Here is a 12,980-nt window from a genome sequence, read left to right on the forward strand (position 1 = left end):
TCGCCAGGCAGCTGTGCTGTTTATACAATGTAGAGAGACCACTGAGAATCCCCGATGAACTGTACTATGGAAGCAAAGAGTATTACTGTTTTAATTGTAAACTCTGAAATGTTTTTACAGAATAACATCAATGATTAACACTTGTAATTTTGGAGATAAAAAGAAATCTCAAGATAATCATTTGAGCTAATTTTACCAGACAGGAGTTAGGTTTTACATTTGTTGTATTCCTAGCCAACTTTGCTCCTGGTGTAATCTAGGGAGACTTCTTTTTTCCCTTCTCACCTACTTGTTTTTAAGGAGTGGTTAGAGAGCCTGTTTTCCTCTCTTGGAAATACATATGCCACTGTCAGAAGATGAATGAAGCCAGCTTGACTAGAGGTTTTAGAACCTTTGAAACATAGCCAAGGCCAGATCAGAGCAGGAATAAGAATTTCTCCAAGCTGCAACAAACAATAAAAATCCAAAATAGAAACTACCATTGTGATGCAAAGAGGGAAGCAAACACAATTTTCACAGAAGCCATTCTGGAGGGAGAAAGATGAAGTGTTGAAATGATCTTAGTAGGTGCTACATTGATTCCATATTTAGGCATCAGCGTTCATTATGTTGTAGCCAATAGTTATGATCAGAAGGCGAGCCAATAGTTATGCTCCATGGAAGGGAATTGTCCTCCAATCCTGGCTAAAATTATTATTTTTGGTGGTGATGGTCTAGGGTGGTCATTATGCAATGGTGGAGACATACAGCAACAGGTAACACATGACATCCCTGTCACTAGGACAAAGGACACATTGTCTTCAGATGATAAGTAGAGGGAAGATGAGCGCAACATTTAGTAAGAGATATTTTAGCATAATGGTTGTAGGCATAGACTCTGGGGTGGGCAATCTGGAGAGAGTCCTCACGCTACTCTATAGAAGCCATGTGATCTTGATCAAGTAATTTAACCTCTGAGCCTCCATGTCCCACCTAAAACATGAGGATAAAATTTGCAATATCTCACAAGGCTACTGTGAATATTTAATGAATTAATCATGGAAGGTACTTAGAAGGGTGAGTCACTCTGCTACATTCTTTGCCTGAACCACCTACTTCAATCCTCACAATTCTCTGAGGCAGGTTTTGCTATCACCATTCTGTGGAAGCTAAGGCTAATAAGGTGTGTTGTCCAAAGCCCTCAAAAGGATGTTGTAGAGTGAGAAAGATCTCTGTCATTTTAGAGTGGAGATGGGGAGACTCAAAAGGGAAGAAGGAACACTTGAATCAGATTCATTTCTCCAATACCACCCCCACTGCACCAGTGATTCTGGGTTTTCTCCTATCTAAAGACAATTTAGGAGGCCCTTTCCTCTGAACTCCTATTTCCCACCCCTCCCCTCACTCTCAACCATCCCTGTATCACAGCAGTGGCTCAAGATAGTTCTGGAACAGGAAACATTTTAAGAGAGCTAGTTATTCCATAAGAAAAGTCCTGTCTGTAAATGAGGCAAGTGGAACTAGTAAGTGTGATTATTGAATGATTCTGTTCAGAGGCTCACTTCAGCCCTTTACTTGCAGGCTTTCTGGTTCATTTAGAGGCTAGCTACATTTTAAGAAGTTCATTGTTTGCAAGAGATTTCATGAGACAGGAACCGGAAAGGATGTGAGGTGTCATCTAAACAAGCCTCCACAGTTGACAGATGAGGAAGCCGAGGCCTCTCACCAGACGGAACTCTTTGTGGTTCCCCAGATGTATTTTTTCAAGGCTTTTTGCTTTGACATGAAACACATACTAATCCTGGAATCCCAAATATATTCCTGCTTTTCATCTTTTGTTTGTTTTGTATTGTTTTGTTTTATTTTGCCTAATACCTCCTCATCTGTAATCAAATGCCATCTCCTCCAGGGAAACTTACCTCTTATATGCTCCCACAATAAGCCCCTGTTTATCAACCCCACAATCTGATTTCATTATTTCTGTGTATATGCCTATCTTTCCTGGAGGCCAAAGACCATGTCTGCTTTGTTCATCATTCTTTTCCCTGTATCTGGCACAATGAATGACATATAGATGGAGGGTCAAAAATGTTAGATGGATGGATAAATGGTTGGATGGATGAGTGGATGAATATGTAGTTTCTCCCTTGAATATGTACAACCCGAAACCCTCTACAAGTCTCAGACAACATGAATTTGTTCATGTTTCCTACAACTTTGCCTCATAATATTCTTTGTTGTTGGCCCATGATATGGTCCTCTGATGTTTCTAAGAACAGGAAAAAAAGACTTGATCTGATGTAGTAGCAGTTAGAAATCAAATGCCTTCTCACTGTGAGCTTTGGTTGAAAGCTTTCGACTCACTGGAAGTATTTCCTCTCAACATGTTTTCAGTTTCTGTTTGTGTGTGTGAGTGTGTGTGTGTGTGTGTGTGTGTGTGTGTGTGTATACACTCACTGGCTTACCCCCTTGAACCAAGAGGATAGAAGGAGAATGGTACAGGAGTCACAGACTTTCCCTTGGACAGCTAAAAAGGTAAAGTGCCTTCATGTGAACATATCCTATTTTATGGGGAGCCAACAGGGTCTGGACAAGCTTTGTGGCTGCTTTGGTTAAATACCACCTTGATTTAAAATCCCCACTATCAGCAATTCCATGTGATGTATGCAATGGCTCAGCCTTGCCTACATTTCACTTCTGAGGCAAGGAAGAAAGGATGCTCTGGGTTCTTTGAGTGACAGAACAGTAAGAGACTATTGCATTTTGGCTTTTAAATTTATGATGATTTTGATTTTCTTTCTTCTGTGCATCTTCTCTTTTGTAGTCTCATTAGCTCAGAAGGTCAAAGTTGAGATACCTGTCTAGACAGTCAAAATGTAGAACAATGAGTCCATGACAAAAGTGAGGCTTGATATTAATTGTATATTCAGTTTTATAGGTCTTTGAGTCATTCATCCTCTGACAGTAGTAATAGAAAACCTGGGAGCTAGTATATATTCCTTCACAGCAAAGATTATAAAAGGCAAGAGGAATTATACATGCTTCTACCCCATCTCATCAGCAGACAGACAAAGCCTACAAGTGTGCATAGTAGGAAACTGAGTTCCAACAGTTTCACCTCGGTACTTTTGCTAATTTAATTCAGAGTTAAACAGTTAAACACATTTACTGAGCATCTTTTAAGTACCAGGCACCATGCCTGGTGCAGGGGATAGAAAAATAAGAAAGTACTCACGGTCTTTGCCAATAGAAGTAAGAAGTAGAGGCATGTGCAGTCAGTTTAGGTTTTAAGTTAATTTGGATTCTTCCTAGCAGGTGGAATCAGACAGAGTTCCAGTTCACCTTCAGTGCTAACCATTTGTGTGACTTTGGGCAAGTCAGTTCACCCCTTTAAGCTTCAATTTCCTCACCTATAAATGGAACCCATTTGAGCCCAAATTTTTTTTTTTTTTTTTTTTTTTTTTTTTTGGATATGTGTGCCTCTCACTGTCATGGCCTTTCCCGTTGCCGGACGCGCAAGCTCAGCGGCCATGGCTCACGGGCCCAGCCGCTCCGCGGCACGCGGTATCCTCCTGGACCGGGGCACGAACCCATATCCCCTGCATCGGCAGGCGGACTCTCAACCACTGCACCACCAGGGAGGCCCCAGCCCAAATATTTTATACTTCTGTCAGTCTTCATGTGTCTTAGAATTTAACGTTTATTCTGTTGGAAAAGTATCTGCTAAGGATGGAACTGGGACCCAAAGTCTGGGTTGAAAGAGTCTGAAGTAGTAGCAGCCAATCCATGCTCTTGAAGTAGCATTTATGCAGGAGGTTGTGTCTTTCAGTATCGTGGAAAGCAGCATGCTTTATGGTATCACCATTTCATGAAGGGCTTTACAAAGAGATTCTCACCCTAAGACTTTTCTGTTTTTTGGCTGCGCGGCGCAGCTTGCGGGATCCTAGTTCCCTGACCAGCCATTGAACCACGGGCGCACAGCAGTGAAAGCGCCAAGCCCTAACCACTGGACCGGCAGGGAATTCCCTGACCCTAAGACTTATGTAGAACACTTTTGCCCCATTCTTTGAAAACTTATGTGGGTGGGAAGGAGAGCAAATCAATCACAACACATGAGTAGCTCACAAAACCATCCCTCCTCTCTTGATGGATGTTTTCTGCAGTATATTAGGACAAGGCGGTCAGTTTTAGGGAAGTTCAGATACTAGATGTTTCTTTAATATGCATCAAGTGAATCATTATAATGAATGGGTCCATTTTTCAATTGTTTTAGACAATCACATTGAATACTCAACTATTCATTAAAGATGATTAGATTCTGTGAATGAGAGATTGCAAGTATAGCAGTTACAGCTTAATTATTAAGAATCTATTTATGATACTTATATGTCTGATTACATTCTGTGGAGGTTAAAATTATAAGATAAATACAGAGGTCATATTACCATGTAACATTCACAAAGGCATATTTATGATTTTTATCCCAGGGATTTTTTTTTTCTGCTTATTGAAAAAAAAGCACATTCCTTATATACATTCCTCCCTGTAATTTTAGATTTTCTAAGTATTATAAGGCAAAATTTACTAGAAAAGCAATGAATTTTGTGAACAGAGAAGGGGCTTCAGGGTCAGACAGGCTTGAGCATGAATTCCAGTTCAACAACCTGGTAACTGAGTGACCAGGGAACATCATTTAACATCTCTGAGCCAGTTTTCTCACCTGCAAGATAAGGACAGCATTCATATCTACCTCACTGGGTTTTGGGAGAATTAAATAAAATGTTTGTTAATGTGCCTTGAAGGGTTAAAAAAAAATAGAAATACAAACAATTAATAACAGAGGAAGTTTACAAATGAGCTGGTAGTGTAGGATCCATTTATAGCCACCTAAGTAGACAATAAATGTTCTTTTCTTTTTTAAGAATATGGAACAGACATTGACAGTTACACTTGCCCCACCAAAATTGGGGCTTTATTGGAGATGATTTCTGATCCTATTTTCCAGAATCCTTTGACTTTTCAAACTTTATCTTGGTCTTCCTTTTCAAAGACCAGAGAGAAAGGCTGAAGATATATATGGGGCCTCTAGTAGTTTCTTCCCATCTGATCCCTAAAATTTTCATCTAGGAGAAACAACCCAGCCCCTATTAGGGTTCTGAAACTGCTGTATAAACAGGTGTAACAGTCAGTGTCTCCCAAGCATGGTCCAGGGTTGGTGTCATAGTAGCCATTTGTTGCTAGTCCATGAGATAAGCACTGAAATTGAGGGTAAATGTTTATAAAATTTACAGCAGTTTGACAGGGGGGTTTGTTTCTGTTGAACCTAGTAATACACATTTTGAATTCATATTTTCATATCTTTTTAATTTAATTTTTCTAGTAACTCATTTTATTACAGTTTACAAAAGCACGAGACTGTGATAGATTGATAATTAATTTAAAAAACTGGATCCTTCAACCCAGATAGCAAGAAAAGCCCTGCTGTAAAACAACATAGACGGGTTATTTGTTAACCAAACTTTCTGCTGTCTAACTTCTCAGGTTATTGTCTCTTAAAATTTTAGAGTGTCTGTGGAACTTGAGTTTAAATTAGATAAAAATCTTATGATACTTCAGATTTCTCTTTCAACAAAAATAGGCAGAGAATATCAGTACTCTTCCCCCTGGGCTGACACTGGGCTGGGTGTCCTGGGGAATATCAGCCTTGGCAAGAAGTGGAGGAAACTCATGGAACTTACAAGGTCCTAGGGGAGACAAGATATATCCGCCATAACCACCATAGAAAGCAGAGGATGTTAAGTGCCAAAATTGAGATATGGGTAAAGTAATAGGAGAAGTCCAATATGAGAACCCTTTCTCCCCGTTAGGAGAGGGGGAATGAAGAAAGGATGGTGAAAACAGGATGAACAACAACAAAGGCCACAGTCAGGAGAAGGACTCTAATCCCCCTTAAAAGTAAAGGATGTAAACACTAAACCTAGGCGTGTACGCATATATGAAATATGTTCCTGGGCTGGTTACTTTTCATTTTAGAATGTGAGAGTTGAAAGGGATATAAGGAATTAGTTTAAATTTCATATTTCACAAAAGTATAAAACAAAGTCCAGAACAGGCAAGTGATTTTTCCAAAGTCAAATGAGAAAATGCATGTGAAGTCATCCAGCAGGTAAAAGTGTGCTATGTGGGCTTCCCTGGTGGCGCAGTGCTTGAGAGTCCGCCTGCCGATGCAGGAGACGCGAGTTCGTGCCCCGTTTCGGGAGGATCCCACATGCCGCGGAGCGGCTGGGCCCGTGAGCCATGGCCACTGAGCCTGCGCGTCCGGAGCCTGTGCTCCGCAAATGGGAGAGGCCACAACAGTGAGAGGCCCGCATAACGCAAGAAAAAAAAAAAAAAAAAAAAAAGTGTGCTATGTTTGCCTTACCATTATCCCATCCATGCCCATCCAGTTGGAATGGTTTTATTCGAGGTTGATTGTACGGTGGCCATTAGTGTTTAAAAGATGATGTAAAATAAGGTAAACATTGCAGGATATTTGTAAGGCAGCATGATATGGTAGAAAGAACGTGGAATTGGGTTCAAAATTTAAGCCGCCAGTTTTGACCTTGGACACATTAATCAACCAATTTGAGCCTCAGTTTCCTCATGTCTGCAATGGGTATTATAATTAGTGCTGGCAAGAGATTAAAATAAAAGTATATATTTAGGGATATAGCATAGGACCAAGAGTGAAGCAGACCCTGAATATGTGTCATTTTCTTTGCCAAGCTCACGGCCAAGTTAATAGAACAGTCAGGTACAAAAAGCGTCCAAGTCTCTACATTTGCAGACGAGCGCTCTTTCTGAAACAGCGCCATGCTACTTCTCTTTTACCACTTCCTTGTTGGCTGAATTTCCTACTTTGCTGTGTTTTTGGCAGCGCTGTAGCACAGCATTCGAAAGTTGTGATAATAGCCACAGCAAGGATAAAATTTGGGGAGTGGGATCACACACCTCCAGGAACGAACTTCTTTCCTGTAAGCAAAATGTTTAAGTTTCCAGACTTTTGTCACCAGAAAATGCGGGTAGGACTTGTTCAGCATGAATTCAGTGTTTCCCTTAGTTGAACAGCTGCCGATGGCATAAAAGCGGGTCTTCCCTTAAAACAAGAGAACTGAAAGATCAGATTACTTCCTGGAAATATAAGGTGGGCTTTTAGCAGCCCAGAAAGCATTGCCTTTATTGCCTCCTTCATTTTGGTCCTGATTATATTTGCCTGGAGAAGTTTTACTTGCCACTTAACTTGTAGTAACAACATGTGGACGTTTTTCATGGGTGCTATAGCAGGAAAGACGTGGTAGAAACTTGGAAGCCTTAAAACATCCCTGGGGGAGAGAGAACACCCAGTCACAATACAATGCAGGAAGCTTACCCTACCCCTTCCCAGTCCCTATTCCAGGGCAGGAAGAAGGTGCCTCTAATGTTGTCATTGGCACATGCTTTGCATACCATGCATCAGTATTAACTTTTCACTGAGTGCTGACTCCAGGTCTCTTGCCTTTCTACTGGGCCCCCTTGACTTTAGGAATGTGTTTTGGTTAATTGCCACAGCTGGGAACATTGTTGGGTTTTTCACAATGCTGTTTAATGTTCAGAGTTATCCTTTGAACCTTACATTGAACCCTTGAGGGTGAAACCTTGAGAAGGTTCGTTTATGTGCTGGCTTCCTCTCATTCTCTTCACTATTGTTGGCAACACCATCTATTACTCTGGGAAGCCATTCCTACTCATGTAGGATATCCTGTTTTGTGCCCAAATGCTGCCTTTATAATTTAGCACTGGCCACAAATAGAAGGGGAAGGAAATGGATATGTATTGAGAGGTTACTTAGCATCAGACCCTCAACACAAATTATCTCATTTAGTCCTCACAACAATAGGTCAAAGTAGAGATTTTATTCTCATTTTACTTATAAGGGAATTAAGGTAAAACACATGGATGTGATTTCTTCAAAGTCACACAGCTAATAAATGACTGAACCAGGAATAGAATCTATGTTTCTAGCTCCAAAGTTGGTCTTTCTATTTCATCACGCTGTACCCTAAGAATAATTCCTTGTGGACAGCAGCAAACATGAAGAAATTAGCCTTTTCCCTCATTTGACACATATTTACATATAAGTAAATAAGCATATAATTGTATGTACTTATATTACTTTAGGATCTGAAGATATAGCAATAAAGTAAACAGAGATAGTTCCTGCCCTCAAGGATTTTAATATTCAGATGTATAAATAGGCAAATATACCCAGGGTGAAAAGTGATTTAATGGGGGAAATTTGAGGTGATAGGAGAGCACACAGAAGAGGCATTCAATTACAGGTTAGAAAGTGCTTTGGGAAGAATAGAAGTGTGGGAGATAAAATGGAAATGGGGTTTGGACAGAGGGATCAGTAAATGCAAAGATTTGGAGACAAGAGAAAACTGTACATTGGAAGAAATGAAAGTTGTTCTACGTAAATTGTAAGGAAAAAATTGTTTACCAGCACATCACTGATTCACCCCACTGCTAGCCTTTAACATACCAGGTGCTGGGGAAACAAAGATGAATAAGCCATGGTGTTTCTCTGTGGGGAGTTTATGCTTTTATGAAGGAAGTAGACATGAAGAAAAGTGATGACACATGATACCTGCAACATTTAGAAACAACCAAGAGGCAGGGGATGCTGGAGTGAAAAGAGATGCGAATTCATAAACTTGTGGGGAGGAGATAAAGTCTGAGAAGACTTCAGAAAGGCTCTGAAGACTGAACAGGGTTTTGAAGGTCAAGGTCGAGCAGGGATTCACTAGGTAGGGATCCACTAGGTAGGGAAGAAAAGTGCATTTCAGACAAAGGGCATGGCATTTTCAATGGGAAGTCAGATTGGAAGCTTATCTTGGAGACTTACAAAGAATTCATTAGTCATCACCTTTTCTGGATTTATTTGAATACATTTTTCTCCAAGTGACAAGAGGATACAAGATGACATCAGCGTGCTCTTACTAGAAGTTCCAGTCCGTTGAATGTTCCCAGCTGCCTGGAAGTGGGTACAAAAGAAGCTGGAAGAAAATAACCTTTTAAAGGAAATAGGTTGTCTAGCTACACCAGCACTGGACTTGAGTCAATTATCACAAGGTTCTAGACTGCATAAAAATCAAAAGTTTTGTCTGCTTACCTTTTTTGATTTCTATGTTCCCGAAACTAGCTCAGTGTCTGACTCATAGTAGGTGTTCAAAATATTTGTTGAATAAGTGGAAAAATAAGAGACATTTTAATCTTGCTGAGGTTCAGTTTCCTCATCTGGAAAAATTGGAATGATACTGTATGCTTCAGCACATATCTGGACTCAGCTATAATTTGAATTCTGCTCCACCACGTACTCCTATTTCCTCTGGACAAATCCCTTAACTTCTAGGGGATGCTGGATGCTCATGTGGAAAGTGGAGTTGACATTAGCTGCTCACAAGGATGGTGATGACAAAATGAAATAAGGCACATAACTAAATTAAAATAGGACTAGACACATGGAAAGTTCTTAGTAAATATTAACTAACATTACAGTAATTGTTAAAAGATAATTTTCAAAAAATGGTAAAACCGTGACCCTCATACAGATATAAAAATAAATGTGTTAAAGATTTCATTTAACTCATTAACTTCATTTAACTCATTAATAAGGCATTAAAAACCAGTTCAAAAGAGATTCCAAAGGACAGACACATTTATAGATCAGGAATGTTAAAAAGAATGTGCAAATGGCTGAAAATAATCAGTCTCTTCTACAGTGGCCCAGGGAGATTGACTTTTGTTGGACATAATTGACAAATTCACATGTCTGTGGAAAAGAATCACTTTAAATTGCTATCAGTTATTTATAATGTACAGAATTGTAAAATAACTTCCACAGAAGCTGAATTAGGTAATTTGAAATAGGATGCTCTAGATACTGCCTAATTTTTCAACGAGGTAGGCATTTTTCTCTATATCATCATTACTATTACATAGTTAATACTGTTAAAGTGGGAGTTGTATGAAATTATATGATAATGTTATATAAAGAGAAATGATTCTCATTTTTTCTACTTTTGATAATGGACATTTGACTATTTTTATTCCATTATTCTTTTTTTAAACATATGTCTAGAAGTTATTAAGGCATTTTATTTTCAAAACAGTAACGACTGCTTCTTTTGATTATAGAGATATTGCTTACTCGGTGCGAAAAAATCTGTCAATACAGAAAGGAATAAAGAAGGAAACAAAATCATCAGTAATTTATCATTTAAGAGTAACCATTGTTAATCCCCTCGTATATATGTGTGTATATCTACACAGTCTGCTTTGTAATCTGACTTTTTCACACTTTACAACTTACCATGATCTTTTCATGCTAATAAATACTAACATATTTTTTATTGAAGTATAGTTGATTTATAATATTATGGTAGTTTCAGGTGTACAGCAAAGTGATTCAGTTATATACATATATATGTGTGTGTATATATATATATATTCTTTTTAGATTATTTTCCATTATAGGTTATTATAAGATATTGCATTTAATTTCCTGTGCTATATAGCAAATCCTTGTTGCTTATCTAATTTATGTGTAGTAGTTTGTTTCTGTTAATCCCATACTCCTAATTTGTCCCTCACCTCCTCCCTCTCTCCTTTGGTAACCATAAGTTTGTTTTATATGTCTGTGAGACTGTTTTTCTTTTGTATAAATATTCACTTGTATTATTTGTTAGATTCCAGATACAGGTGATATCATATAATATTTGTATTTCTCTGTCTGACTTACTTCACTAAGTATAATAATTGCTGCAAGTGGCAATATTTCATTCTTTTTATGGCTGTGTAATTTTTCATTGTGTATGTATACCACATCTTCTTAAGCCAGTCGTCTGTTGATGGGCACTTGGGTTCTTTCCATGTCTTTGCTATCATAAATAGTGCTACTGTTAACATTGGGATGCATGTACCTTTTGAATTAGAGTTTTCAGTTTTTCCAGATATATACTCAGGAATGGTATATATACATTCATATTGTAGCTCTATTTTTAGTTTTATAAGGAACCTCCATACTATTTTCTATAGTGGCTGCACCAATTTACATTCTAAATAAATGTAAATGTAGGAGTGTTCCCTTTTCTCCACACCCTCTCCAGCATTTATTATTTGTAGCCTTTTTTTTTTTTTTTTTTTTTTTTTTTTTGCTGTCCACGGGCCTCTCACTGTTGTGGCCTCTCCCATTGCGGAGCACAGGCTCTGGACGTGCAGGCTCAGCGGCCATGGCTCAAGGGCCCAGCCGCTCCACGGCACGTGGGATCCTCCAGGACCGGGGCACGAATCCGCGTCCCCTGTATCGGCAGGCGGACTCTCAACCACTGTGCCACCAGGGAAGCCCCTATTTGTAGACTTTTTGATGATGGCCATTCTGACTGCAGTTTGGGTTTATATTTCTCTAATAATTAGTGATGTCGAGCATCTTTTCATATGCCTGTTGACCATCTGTATGTCTTCTTCAGAGGAATGTCTATTTCGGTCTTCTGCCCATTTTTTCATTGGGTTGTTTGTTTGTTTGCTTGATACTGAGCTGTATAAGCTATTTGTGTATTTTAGAAATTAATCTCTCGTCAGTCACATCATTTACAAATATTTTCTCCTATTCAGGAGGTTGTCTTTTTGTTTTGTTGATGGTCCCTTTGCTATGCAAAATCTTTTAAGTCTGATGAGGTCCCGTTTGTTTATTTTTGCTTTTCTTTCTTTTGCCCTGGAAGACTGATCTAAGAAAATATTGCTATGATTTATGAATGAATAATATTCTAAAGTGCTTAGAATATTTTACTAAAGTTCTCTCTAAGATTTGTAAATCAGAAGAAGCCTGGGCTGATTTTGTGGTCCTATGCTAGATCTTTCCATTTGTTTGCTTATAAATAAATTCCAAGCATGTATGAGAGTTTGCCATTTTGCCCAAGATTTAATCTGTGAGCTTGAGCAAGTTCCGGTCCTCTTTTCTACCATTTCACATCCTTAAGGGGTGAAGAAGAACTTATTATGGTGAAAGTACAAAGCAAACTTATGATATGTGGACTCATGCAAAGCTCACTGATAGAAGATGTCACTGTTGGCCTTATGAAAGCTGGGAGTTCTCTGAGGGTCTGATGCCCACTCATCTAACTCCCAGTAGGCATGGTCTCTCTTCTAAGAAACTGAGAGGAGATGTTAACTTAGAGGAGGGGCTGGATAAAGAGCAAGGGGCAAGAATGGGAGCATAATCACACTCAGTCCAAATGGGAGTTGTCCCAACGTGGATTGGTCCCCTCTGTACTATGTATCTGTTTCTCTCTCATATATGTCTTTTGAGGTTGCTCAAAAGCTCCTTGAGGAGAGGGACATCTGATTCATCTCTCTATCTCTGTGACCATCAAAGCACCTGACACATGATGGGTAATTAATGCTGCCTGTATGAATGAGTGAATGAATAAATGAGTATAGTGAAGTAGATTTCTGTTCATGGTACATCTCCTCGTGAGGCTGATGAAAAGCTGCATAATTGCCTAAGTGAAGGAGCTTCCCTTCCTCCACCTGCAGCTCCCGAAAGGGTGCCACCACCTACTGAATCCCTCAGACTAGGGGAAAGAATTCAACTTGAACTCTTCCATCTTCTGTAGCACCTCAGTTTTCCACTCCCATTTAATGATGTAGTTTGATAGATTTGAATACCACACACCATCAATCCTTGCTTTCCCTCCTATCTCCCTCCTCCACTCCTATTGTTTCTCCCTTTTACTACAGCAAAAGCCCCTTAAGGCAGTGGTCCCCATCCTTTTTGGCACCAGGGACCGGTTTCGTGGAAGATAATTTTTCCACGGAGGGTGTGTGTAGGGGGGGGGTGGTTGGTTCAGGCGGTAATGCGAGCGGTGGGGAGCGGCAGATGAAGCTTCACTCGCTTGCCCGCAGCTCACCTCCTGCCGTGCGCC

Source organism: Lipotes vexillifer, unplaced genomic scaffold (assembly GCF_000442215.2).
Source record: "Lipotes vexillifer unplaced genomic scaffold, Lipotes_vexillifer_v1.1 scaffold84, whole genome shotgun sequence".
Lineage (NCBI taxonomy): Eukaryota > Metazoa > Chordata > Mammalia > Artiodactyla > Lipotidae > Lipotes > Lipotes vexillifer.